The sequence below is a fragment of the Phyllostomus discolor genome, chromosome 11, assembly GCF_004126475.2.
Source record: "Phyllostomus discolor isolate MPI-MPIP mPhyDis1 chromosome 11, mPhyDis1.pri.v3, whole genome shotgun sequence".
NCBI classification, from domain to species: Eukaryota; Metazoa; Chordata; class Mammalia; order Chiroptera; family Phyllostomidae; genus Phyllostomus; species Phyllostomus discolor.
Window position 1 is genome coordinate 67,441,941 of NC_040913.2, and position 15,754 is coordinate 67,457,694.

Genomic DNA, 15,754 nt, shown 5'->3' on the forward strand with positions numbered 1-15,754 from the left:
CATCCTAATACCCTCATAACGTGGGTTAGGGCTTCAATACATAAATTGGGGAGAGGGTCACTATTCAGTCCATGGTAGCAAGCTTTCCAAAACGGTCGTTGTGTTTCTTTTATTCATTCCTAGTTAAGGTACTAGGACCTTAACTCACAGCTAATCTGAGTGGGGGTTTCACCCCAAGACCACTCACTGTCTTTCATTCATACAAGCATTCATTGCCCACATACTGTGGGCCCGCACAGTCCTGGGCCTGGGCCCAAATCAATGAGAAGAGCAGACACAAATCCCTGCACTTGTGAGGTTTGTACCCAAGCTCTGCAGCCCCCAGGCCCTGCGCAGAAGCAGCCCATGCTTGTCTGGCCTTTGTATGTAGATTTTAGGTCCAGTATATTTTTTCTTAGCAGCTAAAACTTCAAATGGGCTTAGAGATTTTTCTGTAGGCTCTTTACAAAGGAAGTACACAATTTCAGCCTACATTCTCCAGTGAAGTTCAGAACATGTTATCAAACTTGCTCTGATGATCAGTAACTGGGTTCTCCAAAGGCAAATTATTAATCTTTTGGAAACGAATGGATTATTTCATGGTGCCCACTCCCTCAGCAGTGAAAGGACTGCTTTTCTAAGTGGATGCTGCCAGGATTAACTCACCTCATTCCTTCACAAACACTGAGCCCTTTGTTGAGGGGGTTCTGTCCTGCTGGCAATGATTCACCCACCCCTGCTTCTAAGTACCTCTGGGGTCAGAACCTCCCCTTTGTCGAAGAGCACATTGCCGTTCATACTACATAGGTACTCTCTAATTGTGAGACATGCCTGGGGTCAGGACCTGGGGACATGTGACTTGCTGCCCTTCCCATGCCCGGGGGGCCGTTGAAGAGCTCACCAAGGCTGTCGGTGCCACCGTGTTGACCCAGTTCTGAAACGGGGAGACCCGGGGAGCAAAGGAAGAAGAGAGTAGATGGTGTACCCAAGGGATGGCAGAAATGGACTAAGAATTATTGAGCATTTATCAGTTCCAGTTTCACTCGCACACACAGAGAACACTGTCTGAGTACAGCAGTCCCAGCTCCTGTTAGTGTCCCCTCGTTGCCCTGAGTCCATAGCAGGTGGCTCTGCCACAGGAGATGCTGCTGTCACCAGGAAGCCGGCACCACTGTCATCTTAAAATGCTTCTGGGGTTTTCTTTTTCTCTTGCTTCAGGAAAGATCTAATGTGTTGTGTGTTGACTAATTAGCCAAGGGCAAATGGGAGCAGTAAAGGGCTTTGGCCAAGTTTTCTGTCCTCATTCCTACATTCCTTCAACTGAAAGGTTAGCTAGAAAGGTGTTCACTTCACATCTCACACGCTGGTCTCCTCGCACCAGTGTACAAACTGTCCTCAGAAGTGAGTACAGAGCTTATCATCCTCCACATGGGACATTTCTCAGCCTGATACCGTTCCCTCCTGAATAAACGATGCCCCTGTTCCATCTGAAACGTTTCGTCCCCTTGTTCACCTGCTCTGCCCTGCCCTCCTCCTGCCACCCTGAAGTGTCCTCACTCTCACTCTTCTTCCTCCCACACCCTAGTGAAGAGAGCCCCCATGACAGTCCCATTCACTTTGACAAATTCATAAGACTTGGAAGATGGCAATTGCCTCATCACTGGCTTCATTCCTCCCTGCTTTCTCGAATGATTACAAATAAGCCAATGTTCTCTCAATAAGTCATACTCTCACCATGGCCCTTCTCTGCAAAACATGTCCCTGGGCCTCCACTCTCAGAATAAACTGCATAGTCCAGCCCTCAAAGCTCTCCGTTCTCTGCCTCCCACAAGCTGGACATCAGGACTCTCACCCCACCCTCTCCATGCTGCTGCTGCAGCACCGGACAGCACATGGTGAGCTCCAGTCAAGTGTCACTTATTGGGCTTCTGGCCTTGGTTTCTGTTCCTTCCGCTTGGAGTTTAAGGTCAAATTTTCAATGAAGCCCAGAAAATTTCTTTACCTGAAATTTCTTTAAATTTGCAATACCAGTTATCTGCACCTCTCTTATACCTCTTAGGATCCTATTTCTGTTGTATGGATACTAGTGGACAGGACTTCTCTGCCCTACTAGCCTGTTCAATAGGTCATTAATTTGTATGACCTATTTATATGTAATACATTGTAGGTAGTAACAGACCTTGTTACATAAATGAATCGATAATTGGTCTCTGAATGTTCTGCATTGACGATACATGTAACTTGTGAATTAATTCATTGGTTTGATGAGCAATATTTGATAGATGAAAAAGAGTATTATTCCCTCACTTTCATTAATATACAGAACATCCAAAAGAGATCAAGAAGGAAAATAGAAAACTTGAATAACACTATAAACCAATGAGATCAGACATAGAAAGAATACTCTAACCAACAACAGCAGAATGTGCATTCTTCTCAAGTGCACATAAAACATTCTCCACACATTGGGCCAAAAATAACTTTCAGTACATTTTTAAAAGTTGATATCATACACACTATTTTCTCTGATCACAATGGAATGAAACTAAAAATCAATAACAGAAGGAAAACAGGACTATTTGCAAATATGTAGAAGTTAAATACTGGTAATACACTTTTAAACAACAAATGGAGCAAAAGAGGAATCACTATAGAAGTTAGAAAATACTTAGAAAAGACTAAAATGGAAACACAAGGTAGAAAGATTTTAGGATGCAGCAAAATCAGTGTTCAGAGGGAAATTGATAGTTATAAACACCTATGTTAAAAAAAATTGAGTATCTCAAATTAACAACCTAATTGTACACCTTAAGGAACTAGAAAAGGACAGCAAGCTAAACCCAGAAAGAAAGAAAATAATAATAAAGATTAGAGCAGAGATAAATGAAATAGAGGATACAAAACAATAAAGAGAATCAACTAACCTAAAAGTTGGTTCTTTGTAAAGATCAACAAATTTAACAAGCCTTTAAAAGATCAGAAATTAATTATACTAAAAAAATATAGAGAAGGTGTAAGTAACTAAAAACATAAATGAAAATGAAGACATTACTACCAACCTTACAAAAAGTAAAAGGAGTAAAAGAGAATACTATTAACAATAGTATGCCGACAAATTTGATAATCTGGATGAAATGGACAAAGTCCTTGAAACACACAAATTACCAAAAATGACTAAAAAAGAAATAGAGAACCTCAGAAGACCTATATGAAGTAAAGAGGCTGGTAATCAGTAATCAAAACCTCCCAACAAAGAAAAATCCAGAACCAGGTGGCTCCATGACAAATTCTACCAAACATTTTTTGAAAAGAATTAACACCAACTCTTTTAAACTCTTACAAAAAAATGGAAGAGAGAACACTTCCCAACACATTCTATGAGGCCAGCAAAGACAAAGATACCACAAGGAAAGTACAGACCAATATCCCTGATGAATACGGAGACAAAAACCCTCAACAAAATACTAGCAAACCAGGTCCAATAGTACATAAAATGTTTTATACCCCGTGACCAGGTAGAACTCATTCCAGGAACACAAGAGTGTTTCAACATAAGAAAACCAATCAATGTCACATACAATATTAGTAGTATGAAGGGGAAAAAAACAGCCATCTCAGCATAGGAAAGCATCTGACAAAGTTCCATGATAAAAGCACTCGAGAACTGAAGGCATATTTACAAAAATAAAGGGTATTTACAAAAAACCCACAACCAAGTGGCCAGCCCAGCTTCTCAAGATGGCGGTGTGCATGGCAGTGATCACTGAGGAAAATTACCCTCTTTACATCCACAGTGACCCCACAGAGAACATCTGAAGTTCCACTACATGGTGCACACATCCCTGGACGTGGTGGATGAGAAGATCTCTGCAATGGGGAAGGTCCTGGTGGACCAGGGGTAGCTCTACCTGGGCCTGCTGTACCCCACAGAGGACTACAAGGTATGTGGTTACATGACCAAGTAAGGTGGAGCTTGTTATGGTGGTGGATTCCTCCAACATGGCGCTCGAGACAACGAGATTCGCAGTGTGTTCCAGAAGCTGCACAACTCCTACACAGATGTGATGTACAACCCCTTCTATAACCCAGGGGACCGCATTCAGCCCAGGGCTTTGACAGCATGGTGACATCTATGATGATACAGGTCTTTTGAGCAAGAACATTGCTGCCTGTTGATCGAAGAGAAGGGTTTTGCACATTAAAAAAAAAAAAAAAACAAAACTTACAACCAAATTCATACTCAGAAAGACTGAAAGTTTTCTTCTCTTCAACAAATGGTGCTGGAAAAACTGGATAATCACTTTTGAAGGAATGAATTTGCATTGCTTCCTCACTCCATATACAAAACTTAAAATGTATCAGTGACTTAAATATAAGAGCTAAAACGTATAAAACCATTAGAAGGGAACAAGAGTAAATTTTCATGACCCTAGATGTCAATGTGTTCTTAGATTTGACACTAAAAGCACAGGCAACAAAGAAAAATAGATACACTGGACTTCATAAATATTTGAAATTTTTGTTTTAAATGAATGAAGAACTCATAACCACATAAAGACAAACAACTCAGTTTTTAAAATGGGCAAGTGACTTGAATAGACATATCTCCAAAGAAAAAATGGAAATTGCCATATAAAATGACCACCAAGTACGTGAAAAGATGTTCAACATCGCTAGTCATTAAGGAAATGTAACGGAAACTACAGTGAGATACCAGTTCACACCCATGCGGGTGGCTATAATTTTTTTTGAGAAAGGTAGAAATGTGGAAAAATAGGAGTAGTCATACATCGCCACTGGTAAGAGTGTAAAATGGTGCAGCTCCTGTGGAAAACAGTTTGGTGGTCCCTCAAAAAAATTATACATAGAATTATCGTAGGAGCCAGCAATGCAACTCCTAAGCATATATCCAAGAGAAACAGAGACATATACCCACACAAAAAATTGTACATGAATGTTCATAGCCACATTATGCATAGTAGCTAAAAGGTGGAAGCAGCCCAAATGTCCATCAACAGGTAAATGGATATACCAACTGTGCTATAACCATACAATGGAATATTATTTATCTGTTAAAAGGAATGAAGTATAGATACATGGTACAACCTGCAGGAACTTCAAAAACATCCTGCTTAGTAGAAGTTAGAGAAGTTCACATACTGTATGCTTCCTTCTTTACAAAATATCCAGGATATGTGAATTTACAGAGACAGAAAAGAAACCGGTGGTTGCCAGGGGCGGCGGGAGGGGAGTAAGGAATGATTTCTTAATGATTATTGGGTGTTTTTCTGGGATGAGTGTTTTGAAAATGTTTTAGAACCAGAGAAAAGTGGTGGTTGCACAACACTCTGAGTGCACTGAATGCCACTGAGTTGTATACTTCACAATTGTTACTATGAGAATTTTACCTGAATAAAATACATGAAAAAAAGAAAAGAGTTACATTTACGAATGAACCTTTACATTTGCAATGGCAAGTTATTGAGATCACTTCTATTTATAGAGCAAACCATTTTACACTCATCCTGGTTCTTGTTTAGCTTCCACATCAGGGCCTTCAGGGACCAGATCAGCCCTAGGGGCCGAGGGGTGTTGAAGACACAACCTTCTGATCTGTCGCAGGAAATCTGAAGTGCACGTGACCATTCCCACCCTGCCTTTTCTGTCTCCAACCCCCAGGGTGAGGTCAGAGCTTGGATCCTGTGGCTGCAGTCACCACCGGCTTTCTGAGGCTTGCACGGTCCTGCTGACAAAATACCATCCCGTTTACCTACATAGGAAAGCATTGCCCCTGTGGTTCTCATTCAATGAGAGCATCAATTCCTGGGCCGGAGCCCATGGATGCGGCCTCAGGCTGTCTGCTGTGGAGGCTGGAGCTATGGCGGAACTCTGGCCAACAGAACCCCTTAGGCAAGGGCTCATGGGATGGGCACCATTATGTGTGGCGTATGCTGCTGCTGGTGCTGCTCTTCCCCGGCTCCAGTGGCTGGAGCAGACCTACAAGGCCACTATGGGCAGCCTCTAAAGTTAGGCTTGCTGCAGCATGTGACATTTCCAGACCCCCCATCCTCCACCCCTCACCCCACCGTCTCCACTGCCCTTCCTTTTCCCAGGTCTGGATTTCTTAATTCAGGACTTGAACTTCAAAGGGCAAGGACTGGGCCTTCTCTCCCTCTTTCCCTCCCATCCTCCTCCTGCCCCTTAAGGGCCTAGAGATGCTTGTTCATGAGGAGGACCTTCACCCCATCCCCCACCTCCCGCAGACAACCCTGCTGTGGATGGTCCTCCACCCTGTGGTGGGGAGCCTCTAGAGCTCCAGGGCTGGGCATGGGTGCCCAGCAGTCGCTCTTGCTGCAGTAAGACCAAACAAAAGTAATAAGCAGTGATGACTAAGTTAGGAGATTTGGTCATGTCTGTATTTGCCAGAGTTTCCAGTTCCTGAGGCCAAGTGCAGCTCACACGCACTGACACCAGCCAAACAGCCCCCGTGGGCGCCCTGGTTCTAGGTGGTTATTGCACGGCAGGCAGCGGCTCAACCGGCCTTCGATGGTCAAACCACTTTCCATGTCCAACTCTGTCAACATCCCAGGACGATCTCCTGCAAGTCTCCTGAAAACATGCACACATGACCCCCAACTCCTTGGGAAGAGTGGTCCACAAAAATCATGTGAATGTCAGGCCCACTCTCCTGATAAAAGTATGCGCCCCGACACTGTGTGGTAACCCACAAAAACTCTGCGGAGGTTCTTGGAAGAAAAACCTCCGTGTCCCTCCAGATGTTTTGAAACAATAATTCTAAGCGTGGCCCAGAGCAGTTAAAAGGAAAATGGAATTTGTGTTTATCCTTGTGAGCTGTGACTATTTATCATGTCTTCCCGGCCAGAAGCACCATCAGCACTATTCCAGGACACGTGAAGCAGGGGGGGTCCTGGCTGAGACCACAGCTGAGACCGAGAATGTAACCATCGGAGAAGGTGATGGCATTCCTGACATGTGAGGCTGAAGATTTTTGGTTTTAGGAGCTCGTTAAAGGCGCTGAGCAGAGGAGAAAGTTTGTGCAGATAGAGTGAACGGTTGGTTGGGGACGTTTGTCTATCTGCGGAGGCGGGTGGGGGGAGCAGGGCCTGAATGTGGGATGTGGAGCCAGGCGTGGCCGAGCCGCTCCAGGCCAGCACGCTCCTTTCCGCACAGTCCTCCCCTCTTTGCCCAGGCAGGAGCCAGAGCTTCCCGGGAAACCAACCCCGTGCGGCCTGACCGACAGAGGTGAGAAAGTGTCAGCCTGGAGCGGAATCCTGAGAGGTGAAGAAACGGAAACACAGGGCGGTGGGAGCCTCCGGGGGGCCAGCTCTGAGAAGGCCGTGCTCACTGGGTGATCCCTGTGCCTGCAGCAGCAGCAGCAGCAGCAAGGTCGCCGCAGGCTAGTGAGCATCTCTCGGCCTCAGTGTCCTCAACTATCAAGCGGAAACAAGAAGCCCACCTGCCTCACCCATGGTCACCAGCACATGTGCTTAGCACGTTCCTGGCACACAGAAAGTGTCCATACATCTCATTATCTGTGTTATCTTGTCTGAAATGAGAAGGCAGCACCCTACAAGAGCCCTAATGGCCCCAGCTTCCCATGAAGGTCTGTTTCTCGCCTTGCTCTTGGTGCATTTCCCTCAGTAACCTCTAATGTTGACATTGACCATCATGTTCCCTAGGTGACCATGCTCCCCACTCTTCGGTCCAGGTTGGGAAAGGGTGGGACACCCAAGAGAAGTCTATGTGGTCGGGTAGGGAGGCTGGGGTTTAGGCCAAGGTCAGAGGAACTGAGCACTGGCCGTCCCAGCCAGAATTGATGGGCTCCAACAGCCTGATGCAAGATAAAGTCACACCACAGACCCAGGACAAAGGCTCAGAGAGTCAGCCTCTCCCCACCGCCCACCTCTGGCTCTCCGCCACCCACTCTCTGCCCTTGGCCCCTTCCTCCCACACAGACCCACAGATTCCAGCACCGAGTTAAGGAGACAAAGGGCAGCAGGAGATGTGCCAGGAGTATGTGCGTCCTCAGTCTGCAGCCGGTTCAGAAGTTGTTGTGCCTGCCCGTCCTTTCAGCTTCCTGCCGTGCCCCTGAGGCTGGCATAGCTCCCGACAGTGGGCAGGTCATCAGCTCATAGCATCCACCTACCGCTCTGCCATCTGCATGCAGTTTGTGCCCCTCCAGTGGAAAGCCAGCTTCGGTTCTGCCCGACTGTCCCACCTCAGGCACAGTGGAGGTGGGCTCTTCCTGCCGGCAGGGTGGCAGTGTCAGTCCAGTGGACTCACATGCCAGAATATCAGCCACGTTCATTTATGTGGCTTTCCCATCCAGCAGCCCCGTGTTGGGCTGTGTGCCTCCCACACCACTGTGGCATCGGGCTGCCTCCTCTCCCCCAGGAAAGCTCCCTAGGAAAGCTGGAGTGGCCTGGAGAGAACCTCACTCTACAGGGCCCGGAGCCTACAATGCTGCTCTTCCATGGATCCATCATCGGTCAGTTTGCCCATCTGGCTCAACGGATCCTTTATACAAGGAACAAAATCACAGGCTCATAAATGCATAGTCCATCAAATTAAGTGGAGGAATAGACTGAGACCCAGAGCTCAGCAAGGAGACTCAGAGCCAGCTGGGCCTCAGGTGTGCTGCACCAGTTGGGACCCCCTCCTCTAAGGCAGGGCTCCCACACTTCGCAGGGCACTGAAATCTTTGGAGGGACCCATTCAGCAGGTCCATAGGGGGCCTGGGAACTTGCATCTCCAACACAGGGGTTGGAAGCGACACTGCTGGCTCAGAACCCCACTTTGAGAAGCCTGAGCCTGGATGCCGCTCCATTTATCTACTGGGACCTTGACCTTGGCTACCTACTTACCTTCTCTGAACCTCAGTTTCCTCATCTATAAAGTGGGAGTAATAGCACCCGAATCAAAGTAACCTGGGAGATTAAACACAGGCAATCCTGTCATTTAATAGAGGGCCTGTCATTTTTACTATAGCAGTTCCAGCTTCTGCTCCTGCCCCACCTGCCTGCCGCCCTTCATACTGTCACCTTGGTCCCCTGAGCAAAGTCCTCCTTCCCCTCCATTGCCTCCCCTGCTGGCAGGGAAATTCTTTAAGGGACTGTGTCCAGCAGGCAGTGTGGGGCCATCAAGGGGAGGCGATTTCTGATCTTCCTCCGAAGAGTTCTGCACTTTGGAGCTGAGAGTGGAGCCACGGAAAGTGCTGGCTTATTTCCTCCTAGTGACCCTGGGCACCTGTCTTAGCTTTGCCCCATCACATGAAAGAAACAACAGCTCCTGTTTGATGAATACTTATTGACAAATAGTGTTTTCTTTCATTCACTGAAGATGGTACATACAATGGAGGTGGCACAATCTCTTTCCTGAAGTTGGTCACTCTCTGATGTCCATGATGGACCTGTTGGGTGTGACCACCCACACCTCTATTCATGGTCTTTTCTCTGATGGGTCCCTTTGGTTCCAGAGGACATGCAGACTCTGGGTTCTCCTGGGGCTGGGATCCAGGGCCGCTGACCCCACCCACTCCTCAGTCAGCATTCCTGGCATCTACAGAGCCCTGTGCTGTGACTGCATGCCTTTATGGTAAATTCCCCTCTACTCCTTGTCACCATGGGGGCCTGGAAACCGCCACAGACTAGGGTATGCACTCCTGAGATGCCCCAAGGCCAACCCAATGAACATGGCAGCCTGGCCCTCCTGGGATGATCCCAGGGAGGTGATGCTCGGGATGGGCCCTGAGGACTGGCCTGTGGCCTGGAAGAGCCGATGCCCAGATGGGCTGACCAGGCCTGGAGGCAGGTGAGTAGGGTGGTCACAGCCAGCTTCCATGGCCAGACTAGGAACTGTAACCACTTCTGAAAGACACCAGAGGGGTGATTTAGAGCTGGTGGGGAGGCTGAGAAGTCATCTGAGTGAATGGGGGTAGATTAGAGAGGGAGGCCAGCGAGGCAGCTTGTACGGTTGTTGTGTGTTTACTAAGCAAACATTTCTGTTGGGAGGTACTGCATGCCCACCTGTGTGGGGCCGATAAAGATTCAGGACATTCCAGCACCTCCAGGGTCTCCTCTTGCCTGACCCAGGGGAGACCAGAACCCCAGGTTTATCAAGCAAGGCTCCTTTCACCCGTCCCCAGCCTTCACGTGGATGGAGTCAAACTGTGCGTTTTTTGGAGTTGGCTGCTTGCCTTTAACATTACATCTGTGAGGCTCACTTCGTACTTACTGTCCTTGCTGGGTAGAATTCCACTGTGCAGGTGGAACACAGTTTGGCCCTCTCTCCTCCAGTTTGTAGACCCTGGAATTATCCAGGTGAGAGAGGACGAGGATTATTAAGGGAGGCGCAACTGGGACAAAGAGAAACACCACTCAGGAGGGGGTGCCCTCTCTGCTGTTGGGGGTCCCCCAGCCGGTGGATGTAGGCATGCCTTTAAGCTGCAGGGCATTCCGAAGCTGAGCGTAGTGACTGTTCTGTTATTATTCCTACGTCACTCCCTGAAGCAATGTTGACATGACTATGGGTCACTAGCATAATAATTACTGTCCACCCCTTGTCCTTAAATTTCATCAGCTAACCAGTGCTGTGCTAAACCTGTGAGTTTTTCTTTCGAGACCCACATACTCTGTTAAATAATTTTTCATCCCACTGATATAAGTCCTTACAATTGGGTGTCATTTGTTTGGGCTTTCTGTCCACTTTTTCAGCTTTACTAAGATGTATTTGGCATATAGTAAAATGCATACATTTAAGATGTACATTTCGGTAAGTTTTGACAGATACACAATTAAGTCATTATCATAATCTAGATGATTACGAATAGGTCCATCATCCCCAAAGCTCCCACCTCTCCCTGCCCTGCTTTTCTTGCCCAGGCAACAATAACCTGTCACTATGGATTTATTTGTAGCTCTGGAATTCTTTATAAATGGAATAGTACAGTATATATGCGTTTATTGTCTGACCTTGTTCACACTGTGTAATTATTTTCAGATGTATTTAATAATCCATTTTTTTAATGCTAAGTAGTATTTCATTGTGTGGATGTGTCATCATTGCTTTACCCACTCACCTGCTGGTGGACATTTGGGTTGCTTCCAGATTTTGGGTGTTAAAAGTAAAGCTGTTAAGAAGAACAAAGTTGGAAGTGTTATGCTACCTGATATCAAACTATACTATAAAGCCATAGTAATCAAAACAGCATGGTACTGGCATAAAAACAGACACATAGGTCAATGGAACAGAAGAGAGAGCCTAGAAATAAACCCATACCTTTATAGACAATTAGTATTTGACAGAGGAAGCGAGCACATAAAGTGGGCTAAAGACAGTTTATTCAATAAATGGCGTTGGGAAAATTGGACAGATACGTGCAGAAAAATGAAACTAGGCCACCTTCTTATGCCACACACAAGAATAAATTCAAAATGGATTAAGAACTTAAATGGTAGACCCAAAACCATAAAAATCATAGAAGAAAACAAAGGCAGCAAAATCTCAAACATTGCTTGTAGCAATATTTTTTCAGATATATCTCCTCAGGCAAGGGATACAAAAGAAAAAATAAATAGGACTACATCAAACTAAAAAGTTTTTGCACAGCAAAGGAAAACATCAACAAAATGAAAGGACAACCAGTGAATGGGGGAACGTATTCACCAATGCTACATCTGAAAAGGGGTTAATATCCAAAATTTATAAAGACCTCATACAACTCAGCGCCAAAAAGCAAATGAACAATTCTATTAAAAATGGGCAAAGGACCTGAATAGACACTTCTCCAAAGAGGACAATAGTCCTCTTTCATATGGCCAATAGTCATATGAAAAGATACTCAACATCACTAATCATGAAAGAAATGCAAATTAAAACCACAGCGAGACCTCACCCCCTCCCTGTCAGAATGGCTATTGTCACCACATCAACAAACAGCCAGTGCTGGCGAGGATGTGGAGGAAAAGGAACTCTTGTGCACTAGGTGGAAGGCAGACTGGTGCAGCCACTGTGGAAAGCAGTATAGAGACCCTTCAAAAAATTTAAAATGGAGCTGATTGCTTTATAACCCAGCAACTCCACTTCTGGGAATATATTTGAAGAAACTCAAAAAACTAATTCTAAATAATACATGCACCCCTATGTTCATTGCAGCATTATTTACAATAGTCAAGATTTAAAAGCAGCCCAAGTGTCCATCAGAAGATGAGTGGATAAAAAAGTTGTGATACATTTACACAATGGAATACTACTTGGCCATTAAAAAGAAGGAGATCTTACTTTTTGTGGCATCATGGATGGACCTGGGGAGTATTATGCTCACTGAAATAAGTCAGAGAAAACAACTACCATATGATTTCACTTATATGTGGAATCTAATGAAGAAAATAAACTAGAAAATTAGAAACAGACTCATAGATACAAAGCAGATTGACAGCTGTCAGAGGGGAGGGGCTTGTGGGGCTTGGTGAAAAAGGTGAAGGAATTAAGAAAAAAAACTCATAGACACAGACAACAGTACGGTCATCACCAGAGGGAAATGGCAATGGAAGGAGATTGACTTGGGTTGGTGAACATACAATACAATATAGAGATAGAATTGTACACCTGAAACCTATATAATTTATTAACATATGTCACTCCAATAAATTCAATTGAAAAAGAAAAAAGTAAAGCTGTTATGAACATTCGCGTATCAGTCTTTAGTGGACATACCTAGAAATGGAATGTCTGGATCATATGTTCATATGTTCAATCTTTTAAGAAACTGCCAAACTATTTTCCAAGGTGGTTTTATTATTTTACAACCCCACCAGCCGTCTACAAGAGTTCCATTTGCTCCACATCCTTGCCAACCCCACGCTGGTCAGCCTTTTTAATTTTAGCCATTCTAGTGGGTTTGTAGTGGTATCTCCTTATGGTTTTAATTTGTATTTCCTTGATGACTAACGATGTTCAGCTTCTTTTCGTGTGCTTATTTGCCGTCCATATATCTTCTCTGGTGACATGTCCTTTTAGATCTTTTGCCTGTTTTAAACCAAATTGGCAGTCTTCTTCTTATTGAGTTGTAAGACTTTTTTTTTTATATATTCTAGATAAAAGTCGTTTGTTGGATACACGTTTTGCAAATATTTTCTCCCATTCTGTTGCTTGCCTTTTCATTTCTTTTTGTGTCTTTTGAAGGGCTAAAGTTTAAAATTGATGGAATTTAATTTATTGATCTTTTTTTACATAGTTTAATCTTTTGTGTCATATTTAAGGAATCTTTCCCAAAATAAGATCACTAGGGTTTTATCTTATATTTCTTCTAGAAGTTTCAATAATTTATTTTTTTAAAGATTTTATTTATTTACTTTTAGAGAGAGGGCAAGGGAGGGAGAAAGAAGGAGAGAAACATGTATGTGCAAGAGAAACACTGATTGCCTCTCACACGCCCCCAGCCGTGGTGGGGAGCTGGCCTGCAAGGCATACGCCCTGACCGGGACCAGAACCAGTGACCTTTTGGTGTGCAGGACAACACCCATCTCCCTGAGCCACTCTAGTCAGGGCTAGACTTAACTTAGATTTATGGTTTGCTTCAAGTTAATTTTTGTATGTGGTGTGAAGTGAGGGTTTTGAGGATTTTTCTTTGTTTTGTTTTACTGCACATGAATATCCAAATGATCCTTGTTGAAAGATCATTCTTTCTCATCGAATGGTCTTAGCACCCTTGTCCAAAATCAACTGGCCGTACCTGAGTAGGTCTGTTTCTGGGATCTCTCTTCTGTCCCATCATTGACCTGTCGTGGCTATTGCATGACACCACAGTGACTACACGGCCCAGGGTCAGACCCTCCCAGCCTTTCCCGGTTCTCTGTGGTCAGTCCAGGAAGGCCAGCGTCCCTCCTGGAGCTGTCCAGTGCAGAGTCCTTGGAGCCCAGCAGGCTCTGCCTTCAGATTTCCTCACAGCATCACCCTCCTCCAAAATTCTTCCAGGCTCCCAGCTTGGGTGGAGTTCCTCCTTCTTATCTGTCATTCGCTGCCTTTGGTAGCTTGTCACCACCTGACATTTCAATCTAATCTCTCTGTCAATCAATCTAACCTCCCTGGGAGGTCCCTGAACAGCTGGCACATCCTTCCTGCGGGCCTCTGGCTGCGGTGCCTGGGTCTGCGTCCTATCTTCCTTCACATCACCTGTGCCCAGCCTTCCGTGAGACCCCCCGCCATGGGTCTCCCCTGTTCCACACAGCCCCCCACCCTTGGGTGTCGGGTCAGACTCATGGGTCCTGACGGATTCATACACGAGCCAACTCAGAACTAAGTAACTGATGATGTGGGGGCCACTTGCTCGGTGTCCCCCTTGCAGGTCTCCAGAAACCAGCTAGAAGGAGATGTAATCGGAAGAAAACCCACATCCAAAAGTGGGACCCAGACTCCCGTGACACTGGGCAGGGCTATTCCTGCCACAAGTGAGGACACGGTATGCCCCTTTGGGAAGCCAGCGGGGCCACAGGGACTCACTTTGAGGCAAGGCTGGCTTTCAGCTCTTCCTTCCCACCAACTCGGAGAAGCCTGGCATTTCTCCCCGTTGCCGTCAGGCTGACTCCTTCGATGCGGATGATGCTGACGGCACAAGTGATCTTAAAATGCCTCAGTCTCGGCCAGGCCGGGGAGATCCTGGCCACAGAGCGGGGCTGGTTCTCGACTCTCCTGCATCCCCAGGGTCTGGCCTCCGGGTCGGCCTGGTCAGGCAGGGCGTCAGTCTTCCCGCAGCGCCTCGGCCCCAAGGACCTTCAGCTGCTTGGACAAAAAGGGGAAAACAGCTCTGTTTTCGGCCCCGGGCCATTGTTTTTTCTCCTAGCAAACTTGGCCCCCGTGTGCTATTCAACCAATAAAAGTTTGGCTGCTGTCCCCCTGCTGTGAAACAGGGCCCTCCGAGGCCAGAACAAACAGCGCCTTGGGATGGCCAGCCTTCGGGGCTGCACGGCCTTCCTGACTCCCCCAGCCCTTGCGTTTGTTGGATTTCAAATTATCCTCTTAAATACCTCTCAGAAAATCAAGATTTCTCTCCCTTAATGAGGAACGGAACCCATAGGCTGGGTCCCCTGACATCCGTCTCTCAGCAGCCAAACTGGTGGCTGCTGGCACTCCAGCCTCCAGCATTCTCGTTCCCGCGGCAACCACTGTTTTGGGGTAAACCGTAGCCATGCCCTCCAGAGTTTCTGGTGAGCTGTGAGCAGCTGAAGTCTGAGAACGCGTGTTCATTTTTGTATCTTCTTCCTTCTCCCTGCGGAGCTCACGGGCCCCGGGCAAAGTGCCCGGCACAGATAAGGGCGGCCTCCCAGAGCTTCAGAGGACCGTGAACGGCCTCAGTGCCTCCCCCTTGCCAAGCTCTCTGCCAAGGTCGGCTCCTAACAAACACCGCTGTCAACTGTGCTCAGTCAGAAAGCCTTGTGCCTTTTCAAATGAGCACAAATTGACTCTTGTCTTCACGTCCAGAAGAGTTGTGCAGCGCTGAGCTGACAAAAGAATGCAGGAGTCCAGCAGGTGTGAGGTGCCCAAGCCCTGGGCAGAAAAGCCATTCACATACATTAGGTTTTCATCAAGTTCAAAGGTCTTTTCAAAAGCTCTGGCCAGTGTGGCTCAGTTAAATGGAGCATCATCCTGTGAACCAAAAGTTCGCAGGTTCTATTCCCACTCGGGGCACATGACTAGGTTGCAGGTTTGGTCTGTGCCTAAGTCAAGGGTTCAGTCCCCACTTAGGGCTCGTATGAGG

The 15,754-nt window shown here is 46.3% G+C and overlaps 1 pseudogene; it reads left to right on the forward strand.

Annotated features, from left to right (window-relative positions):
• The first annotated feature begins 3,717 nt into the window (after window positions 1-3,717).
• On the forward strand, window positions 3,718-4,172 carry LOC114508407 (annotated as a pseudogene).
• Window positions 4,173-15,754: the final 11,582 nt, after the last annotated feature.